We start from the raw sequence: 14,201 nt of genomic DNA on the forward strand, positions 1-14,201 counted from the left end.
TGGTGAAACCCCATCTCCACTAAAAATACAAAAATTAGCTGGGTGTGGTGGTGGGCGCCTGTAGTCCCAGCTATTCGGGAGAATTGCTTGAACCTGTGAGGCAGAGGTTGCAGTGAGCCGAGATAGAGCCACTACACTCCAGCCTGAGTGACAGAGCAAGACTGTCTCCAAAAAAAAAAAAAAAAAAAAAGGCTGGGCACAGTGTCACGTCTGTAATCCCAAAACTTTGGGAGAACGAGGCGGGTGGATCACAAGATCGGGAGATCGAGACCATCCTGGCTAACACAGTGAAACCCCGTCTCTACTAAAGCACAAAAAAATTAGCCGGGCATGGTGGTGGGTGCCTGTAATCCTAGTTACTCAGGAGGTTGAGGCAGGAGAATGGTGTGAACTCGGGAGGCAGAGCTTGCAGTGAGTCGAGATCGTGCCACTGCACTCCAGCCTGGGCAACAGTGCAAGACTCTGTCTCGGAAAAAAAAAAAAAAAAGTAAAAAAAAATACAAAAATTAGGCCGGGCGCGGTGGCTCAAGCCTGTAATCCCAGCACTTTGGGAGGCCAAGACAGGCGGATCACGAGTTCAGGAGATCGAGACCATCCTGGCTAACACGGTGAAACCCCGTCTCTACTAAAATACAAAAAAAATTAGCCGGGCGAGGTGGCGGGCGCCTGTACTCCCAGCTACTCAGGAGGCTGAGGCAGGAGAATGGCGTGAACCCGTGAGGCGGGGCTTGCAGTGAGCTGAGATCCGGCCACTGCACTCCAGCCTGGGTAACAGAGCCAGACTCCGTCTCAAAAAAAAAAAAAAAATTAGCCAGGAATGGTGGCATGAGCCTGTAGTCCCAGCTACTCGGGAGTCTGAGGTAGGATAATTGCTTGAACCCAGGAGGTGGAGGTTGCAGTAAGCTGAGATCAAGGCACTCCGGCCTGGGCAACAGAGCAAGACTCTGTCTCAAAAAAAAAAGAAAAAAAGAAAAAGTCAATGTGAACCACAGTGCCTTTGGAGATTTTTTTTTTTTTTTTTGGCAGGGAGGGTCAAGAATTAAAAATGCTCTTTTTTTGTTTTGTTTTGTTTTTTTGTTTGAGACAGTCTTGCTCTGTCGCCCAGGCTGGAGTGCAGTGGCGCGATCTCGGCTGACTGCAAGCTCCACCTCCTGGGTTCACGCCATTCTCCTGCCTCAGCCTCCCGAGTAGCTGGGACTACAGGCGCCGCCACCACGCTCGGCTAATTTTTTCGTATTTTTAGTAGAGACGGGGTTTCACCGTGTTAGCCAGGATGGTCTCGATCTCCTGACCTCATCATCCGCCCGCCTCAGCCTCCCAAAGTGTTGGGATTACAGGCGTGAGCCACCGCGCCGGGCCTAAAATTGCTCTTTAAACAAACTTTTATTTGGGGATCTCAAACTAGTCTGGAATATTTGCCAAAGACGAGAAAACTCTACCAACTAAAGGTTTTAGTGTTGCAACGTCCACAGGGATGGTAAGAATAAAACAGGAGAAGCAGCAGAAACTGCTGATGCACCAAGAACAATGCCACACAGCAAAGGCTGCGTGCCGTGGGGGAGGGGGAAGGAGGGAGAATATTTCCTCCTTTTTAGATCAGTTTCTTTTCTGAGCACAAGTGCTTTCTGTGTCATCCTAACAATGTAAGAGCCCACTAAGTTTAGGACGCATAATACCGGCCTTTGTTCTACTCAAGCGTTGACAGTTTTTGCTGTTCCAGTTTTGGCGGCTTCTCAAGATCACGAAGCCCAGGGCACTCTGCAAGGGTTTTTGCAAGTTCAGCAGTTCATCACTGGCGGGTGGGGTGGGGGCGGGGGGGACCGGCAAGAGGGAGCACTTTCAAGTCCATCAGAGGAGAAAACCTGTCATTGCTAACAGAAAAGAAACGACACAACTTCTCAACTACTCCTGTTCATCCTCACGTGCGTCTGCTCCACACTGATGACTTAGTTCTCTTCTCTCCTCCCTTGAGTGCACGGAAGTTGTCTCATCTGAGATGACTCAGCCATGGCCTGGCGCAGAATGGATTCTCAGAAAATTAGGTGTTTGGCCCTACTGTACATTGACATGCACCATACCACGTTTGAATGTTTCTATGAACATCATCTTCCTTGCCTTTTACATACACAAAATCACACACACATTTTTTTAAAATAGATCCAGAGGGTACATGTGCATGTTTCTTACGTGAATATACTGCATACTGCTGAGGTTTGGGCTTTTAGTGTGCCCGTCACCTGAACAGTGAACATTATACTCAACAGGTAATTTTTCAATCCTCACCCCCACTTTCAACCTCCCCGCTTCTGGAGTCCCCAGTGTCTGTGGCTTCCTTCTGTATATCCAGGCGTACCCATCGTTTAGTTCCCACTTGTGAGAATATGTGGTATTTGACTTTCTGTTTCTGACTTATTTCACATAGGTTACTGGCCTCCAGCTTCATTCTTGTTGCTGCAAGAGATATGATTTCGTTCTTTTTTATGGCTGCGTAAGTATTCTATGGTGTATGTATCACTTTTTTCTTTTCTTTTTTTTTTTTTTTTTGAGACAGAGTCTTGCTCTGTCGCCCAGGCTAGAGCACAGTGGTGTGATCTCGGCTCACTGCAACCTCCAACTCCCGGGTTCAAGCGATTCCCCTGCCTCAGCCTCTGGAGTAGCTGGGACTACAGGCACACACCACCACACCTGGCTAACTTTTTGTATTTTAGTAGAGGCGGGGTTTCACCATGTTGGCGAGGATGATCTCCATCTGCTGACCTTGTGATCCACCTGCCTCGGCCTCCCAAAGTGCTGGGATTACAGGCGTAAGCCACCATGCCCAGGCATTTTTTTTTTTTTTTTTTCTGAAACAGTGTCTCACTCTGTCATCCAGGCTGCAGTGCAGTGGTACGATCTCAACTCACTGCAACCTCAATTTTTGTACTTTATTAGTAGAGACAGGGTTTCATCATGTTGGCCAAGCTGGTCTCAAACTCCTGACCTCAAGTAATCTGCCCGCCTTGGCCTTCCAAAGTGCTGGAGTTACAGGCGTGAGTCACTGCACCCGTCCTATATCACATTTTCTTTATCCAATCATCTGTTGACGGACACTTAGGTTGATTCCATAACTTTGCTATGGTGACTAGTGCTGTGATAAATACGAGTGCAAGTGTCATTTTGATATAACAATTTGTCTTCCTTCAGGAAGACACTCAGTAGTGGGATTGGTGGGTTGAATGGTAGTTCTATTTTTAGTTCTTTGAAAAATCTCCATACTGTTTCACATAAAGGTTTGACGAATTTACATTCCCACCAACTGTGTTTAAGTGTTCCCTTTTCTCTGCATCCTCGCCAACATTTGCTATTTTTTGACTTTTGAGTAACAGCCATTCTGACTGATGTGAGTTGGGACTGCACTGAGTCACATACATTACTGTTGAGAACGTACCTACATGTCAAATTGGTGGGTCACAGGAAATAGGTACATCCATTACGGTACATACGGCTAAACAGTTTTAAAGTGGTAGAATGAATTTATCCTCCTACTAGCCACATGTCAGAGTTCTCCTGTTCTACCCTTGTCAACACTTGGGATTGCCGGTATCTTAAATGTTTGCCATTCTAGCCAGTGTGTAACAGCGTCTCCTTGTGGGGTTTTTTTTGAGACAGAGTCTCTCTGTCACCCAGGCTGGAGTGCAGTGGTGCAATCTTGGCTTACTGCAACCTCCGCTTCCCAGTTTTAAGCAATTCTCATGCCTCAGCTTCCTGAGTAGCTGGGATTACAGGCACACACCATCATGCCCAGCTACTTTTTGTATTTTTGGTAGAGACAGGGTTTCACCATGTTGCCCAGTCTGGTTTAGAACTCCTGAGCTCAAGTGATCCTCCCGCTTTGGACTCCCAAAGTGTTGCGATTACAGGCGTGAGTCACTGTGTCCGGTCTCCTTATGTATTTAAAAATTTAATTTAAAAAAGTTTTTTTGGAGATGGGGTCTTGCTCTGTCACCCAGGCTGGAGTGCAGTGGTGTGATCATAGTTCACTGCAGCCTAGAACTCTTGGCCTCAAGCAATCCTCCTGCCTTAACTTAGCTTTTTGTGTAGCTACAGCTACAGATTCATGCCATAATGCCCAGCCAATTTTTTTATTTTTTGTAGAGGTGGGTCTTTCTATGTTGCCCAGGTTGGTCTCAAACTTCTGGGCTCAAGTGATCCTCCCACCTTGGCCTCCCAAAATGCTGTACTACAAGCATGAGCAACCAAGCCAGCCTCCTTGCATTTTTTAATTTGGGTTTCCCTGGATCTAATAAGGTTGAGCACCTTTTCACATGGTGTCCTGACCTAGATATCTTTTTTTTTTCCAATTTTTACATTTTTAATTTTTGTGGGTACATATACGCATCTTTTTTTGTAAACTGCCCATTCAAGTCTATTGCCCATTTTAGATGGGTGAAGTATTCTTTACACAGTCTTGAAATGAACCCTCAATCAGTTATATGTGCTGCAAATATTTTATTCCACTGAATGGCTTCTCTTTCATTCTTTTTTTTTTTTTTTCCTTTGAGAAGGAGTCTCACTCTGTCATCCAGGTGGGAGTGCAGTGGTGCGATCTCAGCTCACTGCAACTTCCCGGGTCCAAGCGATTCTCCTGCCTCAGCCTCCCAAGTAGTTGGGATTACAGGCACCCACCACCACGCCTGGCTAATTTTTGTATTTTTAATAGACATGGGGTTTTACCACGTTGTCTGGGCTAGTCTCGAACTCCTGGCCCCAAGGGATCCACGCACCTCAGCCTCCCAAAGTGTCAGGATTACAGGCATGAGCCACCGTGCCCAACCCACTCTCTTTTTTTTGGTAATCTCAGATGGGTAATACATTGACTTCGTAATAAGGTCTCAGGGTGGCACATCTCACACATGCATGTGAACACTCAGTCATGACGCTTATGAACCACAAAGGATCATTTCACTGTATTAATGGTATATTTTGATAAAGAAAAATCCTTAACTTTAATGCAGCCAATTTATCAACATTTTCTTCTATGGTTGGTGCTTTCTGTATCCTAAGAAACTGTCCTTTTTGGGAGGCCGAGGTGGGCAGATCACGAGGTCAGGAGATCGAGACCATCCTGGCTAACACAGTGAAACCCCGTCTTTATTAAAAATACAAAAAAATTAGCCAGGCGTGGTGGCGGGTGCCGGTAGTCCCAGCTACTCAGGAGGCTGAGGCAGGAGAATGACATGAACCCGGGAGGCGGAGCTTGCAGTAAGCAGAAATCGTGCCACTGCACTCCAGCCTGGGCGACAGAACAAGACTCCATCTCAAAAAAAAAAAGAAATTGTCCGCTAGGCTGGGCATAGGGGCCCACACCTGTAATCCCAGCACTTTCGGAGGCTGAGAAAGGCAGATCCCTTGAGTCCAAGAGTTTGAGACCAGCCTGGGCAACATGGTGAAACCCCGTCTCTACAAAAATTACAAAAATTAGCTGGGCATGGGCCGGGCTCAGTGGCTTACGCCTGTAATCCCGGCACTTTGGGAGGCCGAGACAGGCAGATCACAAGGTCAGGAAATTGAGACTGTCCTGGCTAACACAGTGAAACCCCATCTCTACTAAAAAAATACAAAAAATTAGCTGGGCGTGGTGGCTCACGCCTGTAATCCCAGCACTTCGGGAGGCCGAGGCGGGCAGATCACGAGGTCAGGAGATTGACACCAACCCAGCTAACATGGTGAAACCCCGTCTCTACTAAAAACACAAAAAATTAGCCGGGCATGGTGGCGGGCGCCTGTAGTCCCAGCTACTCAGGAGGCTGAGGCAGGAGAATGGCGTGAACCCAGGAGGCGGAGCTTGCAGTGAGCGAGACTGCACCACTGCACTCCAGCCTGGGTGACAGAGCGAGACTCGGTCTCAAAAAAAAAAAAAAAAAAAAAATTAGCTGGGCATGGTGTGGCGCACCTGCAGTATCAGCTACTTGGGAGGCTGAGTGGGAGGATCACCTGAGTCCAGGAGGTCAAGGCTGCAGTGAGCTGGGACTGCACTACTGCACTCCAGCCTGGGCGACAGAGTATGACCCTGTCTCAAAAAGAAGAAAAAAACCTTCCTTTATTCCAAAATCATGTACATATTCTCATATGCCAGCTTTGAGAATTTTTATTATTTTATATTTCACATTTGGATCTATAATCCACACAAGATACATTCTTCACTTTTTTACTGATGTATAACTTACAGTACATATATATTCATATAATATATGCACTTTTAAAAATATATGGCCGGGCGCGGTGGCTCAAGCCTGTAATCCCAGCACTTTGGGAGGCCGAGGCGGGCGGATCACAAGGTCAGGAGATCGAGACCACAGTGAAACCCCGTCTCTACTAAAAATACAAAAAAATTAGCCGGGCGCGGTGGCGGGCGCCTGTAGTCCCAGCTACTCAGGAGGCTGAGGCAGGAGAATGGCGGGAACCCGGGAGGCGGAGCTTGCAGTGAGCCGAGATCGCGCCACTGCACTCCAGCCTGGGCAACAGCGTGAGACTCCGTCTCAAAAAAAAAAAAAAAATATATATATATATATATATATAATAATTATTATTTTATTTTAGAGACAGGGTCTGGCTGTGTTCCCCAAGCTGGAGTATAATGGTGCAATCTTGGCTCTGCAACTTCTGCCTCCCAGCCTCAAGTCATCCTCCCACCCCAGCCTCCCAAGTAGCTGGGACAACAGGTGTGCACCACCATGCCCAGTTGTATTTTTTGTAGAGATGGGGTTCCACCGTATCACCCAGGCTGGTCTCCAACTCCTGAACTCAAGCAATCCACCCGCCTCAGCCTCCCAAAGTGCTGGGATTACAGGCATGAGCCACTGCACCTGGCCTGATTTATTTATGTATTTATTTTAGAGACAGAGACTGTCTCTGTCACATAGACTGAAGTGCAGTTTCGTGATCACAGCTCTTTGCAACCTTGAACTCCTGGGCCCAAGCAATCCTCCTGCCTCAGCCTCCTGAGTAGCTAGGACTACAGGTTTACACCACCACGCCCAGCTCATTTTACTTTTTTTTTTTTTGGTAGAGACAAAGAGTTCTTGCTATGTTACCCAGGACGGTCCTGAACTCCCAGGCTTAAGCAATCCTCCTGCCTTGGCTTCCCAAAGTGCTGGGATTACAGGCGTGAGCCACTGTACCCAATCTAATTTATTTTATTTTAGAGATACAGTCTCTCTCCGTCACATAGACTGGAGTATACTATTATCGTCATAGCTCCCTGCTACTTTCAACTCATGAACTGAAGCAATCCTCCTGCCTCAGCCTCCTGAGCAGCCAGGACTACAGGCACACACCACCATGCCTGGCTAATATTTTTGTGGAGACAGGGTTCTTGCTACCTTGCCCAGGTTGGTCTTGAACTCCTGGGCTCAAACAATCCTCCTGCCCCAGCCTCCCAAAGTGCTGGGATTCCATGAGCCACCATGCCTGGCTCTAAATGCACAAATCTTAAGTGTTCAGCGTGATTGATTTTTATGTACATATATGTACATTTAGTATAAATGTGTGTCTGTGTGTACATATATATGCATATACGTACATATGGTAACCATGACCCAGATCAAGATATTGCTTATTTCTTACATTCTAGAAGTACCTCCTCCAGTCAATAACCCTAAATATAACACTACTCTGCCTCTATCACCATCAATTATTTTGCCTGCTCTTGAACTTCACATATGTAAAATCATATATATATATTTTTGAGACATAGTCTCGCTCTGTTGCCCAGACTTGGGTGGCGTGATCACAGCTCGCTGCAGCCTCAACCTCCTGGGGTCAAAAAATCCTCCTGCTTCAGCCTCCTGAGTAACTAGGACTACAGGTATGTGCCACCATGCCCAGCTAATTTTTATATTTTTCTGTAGAAACAGTTTCATTGTGTTGCCCATGCTGGTCTCAAACTCCTGGGCTCAGGTGATCCGCTTGCCTTGGCCTAACAAAGTACTGGCATTACAGGTGTGAGCCATTGCGCCCAGCTAAATCATAAATTTTGTACACTTTTGCATATATTTTGTTCAACATTATGCCTGTGAAATTCATCCACATGTAGCATGCAACATGCTACATGAACTACTGCTACATGTATGTTGTGGCATGCTATATGCCTGTAATAGTTTATGTAGCAGTTCAGTAATTTTTATTACTATATAATATTTCATCATATGCATAACTACTACTTATTTATCCATTTTGCTGTTTTTTTTTTAAATTTATTTATTATTATTATACTTTAAGTTGTAGGGTACATGTGCATAACGTGCAGGTTTGTTACATATGTATACTTGTGCCATGTTGCTGTGCTGCACCCATCAACTCGTCATTTACATCAGGTATAACTCCCAATGCAATCCCTCCCCCCTCCCCCCTCCCCATGATAGGCCCCGGTGTGTGATGTTCCCCTTCCTGAGTCCGAGTGATCTCATTGTTCAGTTCCCACCTATGAGTGAGAACATGCGGTGTTTGGTTTTCTGTTCTTGTGATAGTTTGCTAAGAATGATGGATTCCAGCTGCATCCAAGTCCCTACAAAGGACTCAAACTCATCCTTTTTTATGGCTGCATAGTATTCCATGATGTATATGTGCCACATTTTCTTAATCCAATCTGTCACTGATGGACATTTGGGTTGATTCCAAGTCTTTGCTATTGTGAATAGTGCTGCAATAAACATACGTGTGCATGTGTCTTTATAGCAGCATGATTTATAATCCTTTGGGTATATACCCAGTAATGGGATGGCTGGGTCATATGGTACATCTAGTTCTAGATCCTTGAGGAATCGCCATACTGTTTTCCATAATGGTTGAACTAGTTTACAATCCCACCAACAGTGTAAAAGTGTTCCTATTTCTCCACATCCTCTCCAGCACCTGTTGTTTCCTGACTTTTTAATGATTGCCATTCTAACTGGTGTGAGATGGTATCTCATTGTGGTTTTGATTTGCATTTCTCTGATGGCCAGTGATGATGAGCATTTTTTCATGTGTCTGTTGGCTGTATGAATGTCTTCTTTTGAGAAATGTCTGTTCATATCCTTTGCCCACTTTTTGATGGGGTTGTTTGTTTTTTTCTCGTAAATTTGTTTGAGTTCTTTGTAGGTTCTGGATATTAGCCCTTTGTCAGATGAGTAGATTGCAAAAATTTTCTCCCATTCTGTAGGTTGCCTGTTCACTCTTATGGTAGTTTCTTTTGCTGTGCAGAAGCTCTTTAGTTTAATGAGATCTCATTTGTCAATTTTGGCTTTTGCTGCCGTTGCTTTTGGTGTTTTAGACATGAAGTCTTTGCCCATGCCTATGTCCTGAATGGTACTACCTAGGTTTTCCTCTAGGATTTTTATGGTATTAGGTCTAACATTTAAGTCTCTAATCCATCTTGAATTAATTTTCGTATAAGGAGTAAGGAAAGGATCCAGTTTCAGCTTTCTACTTATGGCTAGCCAATTTTCCCAGCACCATTTATTAAATAGGGAATCCTTTCCCCATTTCTTGTTTCTCTCAGGTTTGTCAAAGATCAAATGGCTGTAGATGTGTGGTATTATTTCTGAGGACTCTGTTCTGTTCCATTGGTCTATATCTCTGTTTTGGTACCAGTACCATGCTGTTTTGGTTACTGTAGCCTTGTAGTAGAGTTTGAAGTCAGGTAGCGTGATGCCTCCAGCTTTGTTCTTTTGACTTAGGATTGTCTTGGAGATGCGGGCTCTTTTTTGGTTCCATATGAACTTTAAAGCAGTTTTTTCCAATTCTGTGAAGAAACTCATTGGTAGCTTGATGGGGATGGCATTGAATCTATAAATTACCTTGGGCAGTATGGCCATTTTCACGATATTGATTCTTCCTATCCATGAGCATGGTATGTTCTTCCATTTGTTTGTGTCCTCTTGTATTTCACTGAGCAGTGGTTTGTAGTTCTCCTTGAAGAGGTCCTTTACATCCCTTGTAAGTTGGATTCCTAGGTATTTGATTCTCTTTGAAGCAATTGTGAATGGAAGTTCATTCCTGATTTGGCTCTCTGTTTGTCTGTTACTGGTGTATAAGAATGCTTGTGATTTTTGCACATTAATTTTGTATCCTGAGACTTTGCTGAAGTTGCTTATCAGCTTAAGGAGATTTTGGGCTGAGACAATGGGGTTTTCTAAATATACAATCCTGTCATCTGCAAACAGGGACAATTTGACTTCTTCTTTTCCTAACTGAATACCCTTGATTTCTTTCTCTTGCCTGATTGCCCTAGCCAGAACTTCCAACACTATGTTGAATAGGAGTGGTGAGAGAGGGCATCCCTGTCTTGTGCCAGTTTTCAAAGGGAATTTTTCCAGTTTTTGCCCATTCAGTATGATATTGGCTGTGGGTTTGTCATAAATAGCTCTTTTTTTTTTTTTTTTTTTTTTGAGACGGAGTCTCGCTCTGTCACCCAGGCTGGAGTGCAGTGGCGCGATCTCGGCTCACTGCAAGCTCCACCTCCTGGGTTTATGCCATTCTCCTGCCTCAGCCTCCTGAGTAGCTGGGACTACAGGCGCCCGCCACCGCACCCGGCTAATTTTTTGTATTTTTAGTAGAGACGGGGTTTCACCGTGGTCTCGATCTCCTGACCTTGTGATCCGCCCGCCTCGGCCTCCCAAAGTGCTGGGATTACAGGCGTGAGCCACCGCGCCCGGCTGTCATAAATAGCTCTTATTATTTTGAGGTACGTTCCATCAATACCGAATTTATTGAGCGTTTTTAGCATGAAGGGCTGTTGAATTTTGTCAAAAGCCTTTTCTGCATCAATTGAGATAATCATGTGGTTCTTGTCTTTGGTTCTGTTTATATGCTGGATTATGTTTATTGATTTGCGAATGTTGAACCAGCCTTGCATCCCAGGGATGAAGCCCACTTGATCATGGTGGATAAGCTTTTTGATGTGTTGCTGAATCCGGTTTGCCAGTATTTTATTGAGGATTTTTGCATCGATGTTCATCAGGGATATTGGTCTAAAATTCTCTTTTTTTGTTGTGTCTCTGCCAGGCTTTGGTATCAGGATGATGTTGGCCTCATAAAATGAGTTAGGGAGGATTCCCTCTTTTTCTATTGATTGGAATAGTTTCAGAAGGAATGGTACCAACTCCTCCTTGGACCTCTGGTAGAATTCAGCTGTGAATCCATCTGGTCCTGGACTTTTTTTGGTTGGTAGGCTATTAATTGTTGCCTCAATTTCAGAGCCTGCTATTGGTCTATTCAGGGATTCAACTTCTTCCTGGTTTAGTCTTGGAAGAGTGTAAGTGTCCAGGAAATTATCCATTTCTTCTAGATTTTCCAGTTTATTTGCGTAGAGGTGTTTATAGTATTCTCTGATGGTAGTTTGTATTTCTGTGGGGTCGGTGGTGATATCCCCTTTATCATTTTTAATTGTGTCGACTTGATTCTTCTCTCTTTTCTTCTTTATTAGTCTGGCTAGTGGTCTGTCAATTTTGTTGATCTTTTCAAAAAACCAACTCCTGGATTCATTGATTTTTTGGAGGGTTTTTTGTGTCTCTATCTCCTTCAGTTCTGCTCTGATCTTAGTTATTTCTTGCCTTCTGCTAGCTTTTGAATGTGTTTGCTCTTGCTTCTCTAGTTCTTTTAATTGCGATGTTAGAGTGTCAATTTTAGATCTTTCCTGCTTTCTCTTGTGGGCATTTAGTGCTATAAATTTCCCTCTACACACTGCTTTAAATGTGTCCCAGAGATTCTCGTATGTTGTATCTTTGTTCTCATTGGTTTCAAAGAACATCTTTATTTCTGCCTTCATTTCGTTATGTACCCAGTAGTCATTCAGGAGCAGGTTGTTCAGTTTCCATGTAGTTGAGCGGTTTTGATTGAGTTTCTTAGTCCTGAGTTCTAGTTTGATTGCACTGTGGTCTGAGAGACAGTTTGTTATAATTTCTGTTCTTGTACATTTGCTGAGGAGTGCTTTACTTCCAATTACGTGGTCAATTTTGGAGTAAGTATGATGTGGTGCTGAGAAGAATGTATATTCTGTTGATTTGGGGTGGAGAGTTCTATAGATGTCTATTAGGTCTGCTTGCTGCAGAGATGAGTTCAATTCCTGGATATCCTTGTTAACTTTCTGTCTCGTTGATCTGTCTAATGTTGACAGTGGAGTGTTGAAGTCTCCCATTATTATTGTATGGGAGTCTAAGTCTCTTTGTAAGTCTCTAAGGACTTGCTTTATGAATCTGGGTGCTCCTGTATTGGGTGCATATATATTTAGGATAGTTAGCTCTTCCTGTTGAATTGATCCCTTTACCATTATGTAATGGCCTTCTTTGTCTCTTTTGATCTTTGATGGTTTAAAGTCTGTTTTATCAGAGACTAGTATTGCAACCCCTGCTTTTTTTTGTTCTCCATTTGCTTGGTAGATCTTCCTCCATCCCTTTATTTTGAGCCTATGTATGTCTCTGCGTGTGAGATGGGTCTCCTGAATACAGCAGACTGATGGGTCTTGACTCTTTATCCAGTTTGCCAGTCTGTGTCTTTTAATTGGAGCATTTAGTCCATTTACATTTAAGGTTAATATTGTTATGTGTGAACTTGATCCTGCCATTATGATATTAACTGGTTATTTTGCTCATTAGTTGATGCAGTTTCTTCCTAGCCTCAATGGTCTTTACATTTTGGCATGTTTTTGCAATGGCTGGTACCGGTTGTTCCTTTCCATGTTTAGTGCTTCCTTCAGGGTCTCTTGTAAGGCAGGCCTAGTGGTGACAAAATCTCTAAGCATTTGCTTATCTGTAAAGGATTTTATTTCTCCTTCACTTATGAAACTTAGTTTGGCTGGATATGAAATTCTGGGTTTAAAATTCTTTTCTTTAAGAATGTTGAATATTGGCCCCCACTCTCTTCTGGCTTGTAGAGTTTCTGCTGAGAGATCTGCTGTTAGTCTGATGGGCTTCCCTTTGTGGGTAACCCGACCTTTCTCTCTGGCTGCCCTTAAGATTTTTTCCTTCATTTCAACTTTGGTGAATCTGGCAATTATGTGTCTTGGAGTTGCTCTTCTCGAGGAGTATCTTTGTGGTGTTCTCTGTATTTCCTGGATTTGAATGTTGGCCTGCCCTACTAGGTTGGGGAAGTTCTCCTGGATGATATCCTGAAGAGTGTTTTCCAACTTGGTTCCATTTTCCCCCTCACTTTCAGGCACCCCAATCAGACGTAGATTTGGTCTTTTTACATAATCCCATACTTCTTGCAGGCTTTGTTCATTTCTTTTTCTTCTTTGTTCTTTTGGTTTCTCTTCTCGCTTCATTTCATTCATTTGATCCTCAATCGCTGATACTCTTTCTTCCAGTTGATCGAGTCGGTTACTGAAGCTTGTGCATTTGTCACGTATTTCTCGTGTCATGGTTTTCATCTCTTTCATTTCGTTTAGGACCTTCTCTGCATTAATTACTCTAGCCATCAATTCTTCCACTTTTTTTTCAAGATTTTTAGTTTCTTTGCGCTGGGTACGTAATTCCTCCTTTAGCTCTGAGAAATTTGATGGACTGAAGCCTTCTTCTCTCATCTCGTCAAAGTCATTCTCCGTCCAGCTTTGATCCGTTGCTGGCGATGAGCTGCGCTCCTTTGCCGGGGGAGGTGCGCTCTTATTTTTTGAATTTCCAGCTTTTCTGCCCTGCTTTTTCCCCATCTTTGTGGTTTTATCTGCCTCTGGTCTTTGATGATGGTGATGTACTGATGGGGTTTTGGTGTAGGTGTCCTTCCTGTTTGATAGTTTTCCTTCTAACAGTCAGGACCCTCAGGTGTAGGTCTGTTGGAGACTGCTTGAGGTCCACTCCAGACCCTGTTTGCCTGGGTATCAGCAGCAGAGGCTGCAGAAGATAGAATATTTCTGAACAGCAAGTGTACCTGTCTGATTCTTGCTTTGGAAGCTTCCTCTCAGGGGTGTACTCCTCCCTGTGAGGTGTGGGGTGTCAGACTGCCCCTAGTGGGGGATGTCTCCCAGTTAGGCTACTCAGGGATCAGGGACCCACTTGAGCAGGGAGTCTGTCCCTTCTCAGATCTCAACCTCCGTGTTGGGAGATCCACTGCTCTCTTCAAAGCTGTCAGACAGAGTCGTTTGCGTCTGCAGAGGTGTCTGCTGCGTTTGTTTAGTTTACTGTGCCCTGTCCCCAGAGGTGGAGTCTACAGAGACAGGCAGGTTTCCTTGAGCTGCTGTGAGCTCCACC

At 44.3% G+C, this 14,201-nt stretch overlaps 1 non-coding gene across 1 annotated transcript; it reads right to left on the minus strand.

The window, feature by feature from the left end:
• Window positions 1-4,834: 4,834 nt before the first annotated feature.
• Window positions 4,835-4,937, minus strand: LOC123568528 (small nucleolar RNA U13). Its single transcript, XR_006691900.2, has one exon. It is a non-coding gene; the product is annotated as a small nucleolar RNA U13 (small nucleolar RNA).
• Between the last annotated feature and the right edge of the window lie 9,264 nt (window positions 4,938-14,201).

Source organism: Macaca fascicularis, chromosome 13 (genome assembly GCF_037993035.2).
Source record: "Macaca fascicularis isolate 582-1 chromosome 13, T2T-MFA8v1.1".
Taxonomy (NCBI): Eukaryota; Metazoa; Chordata; class Mammalia; order Primates; family Cercopithecidae; genus Macaca; species Macaca fascicularis.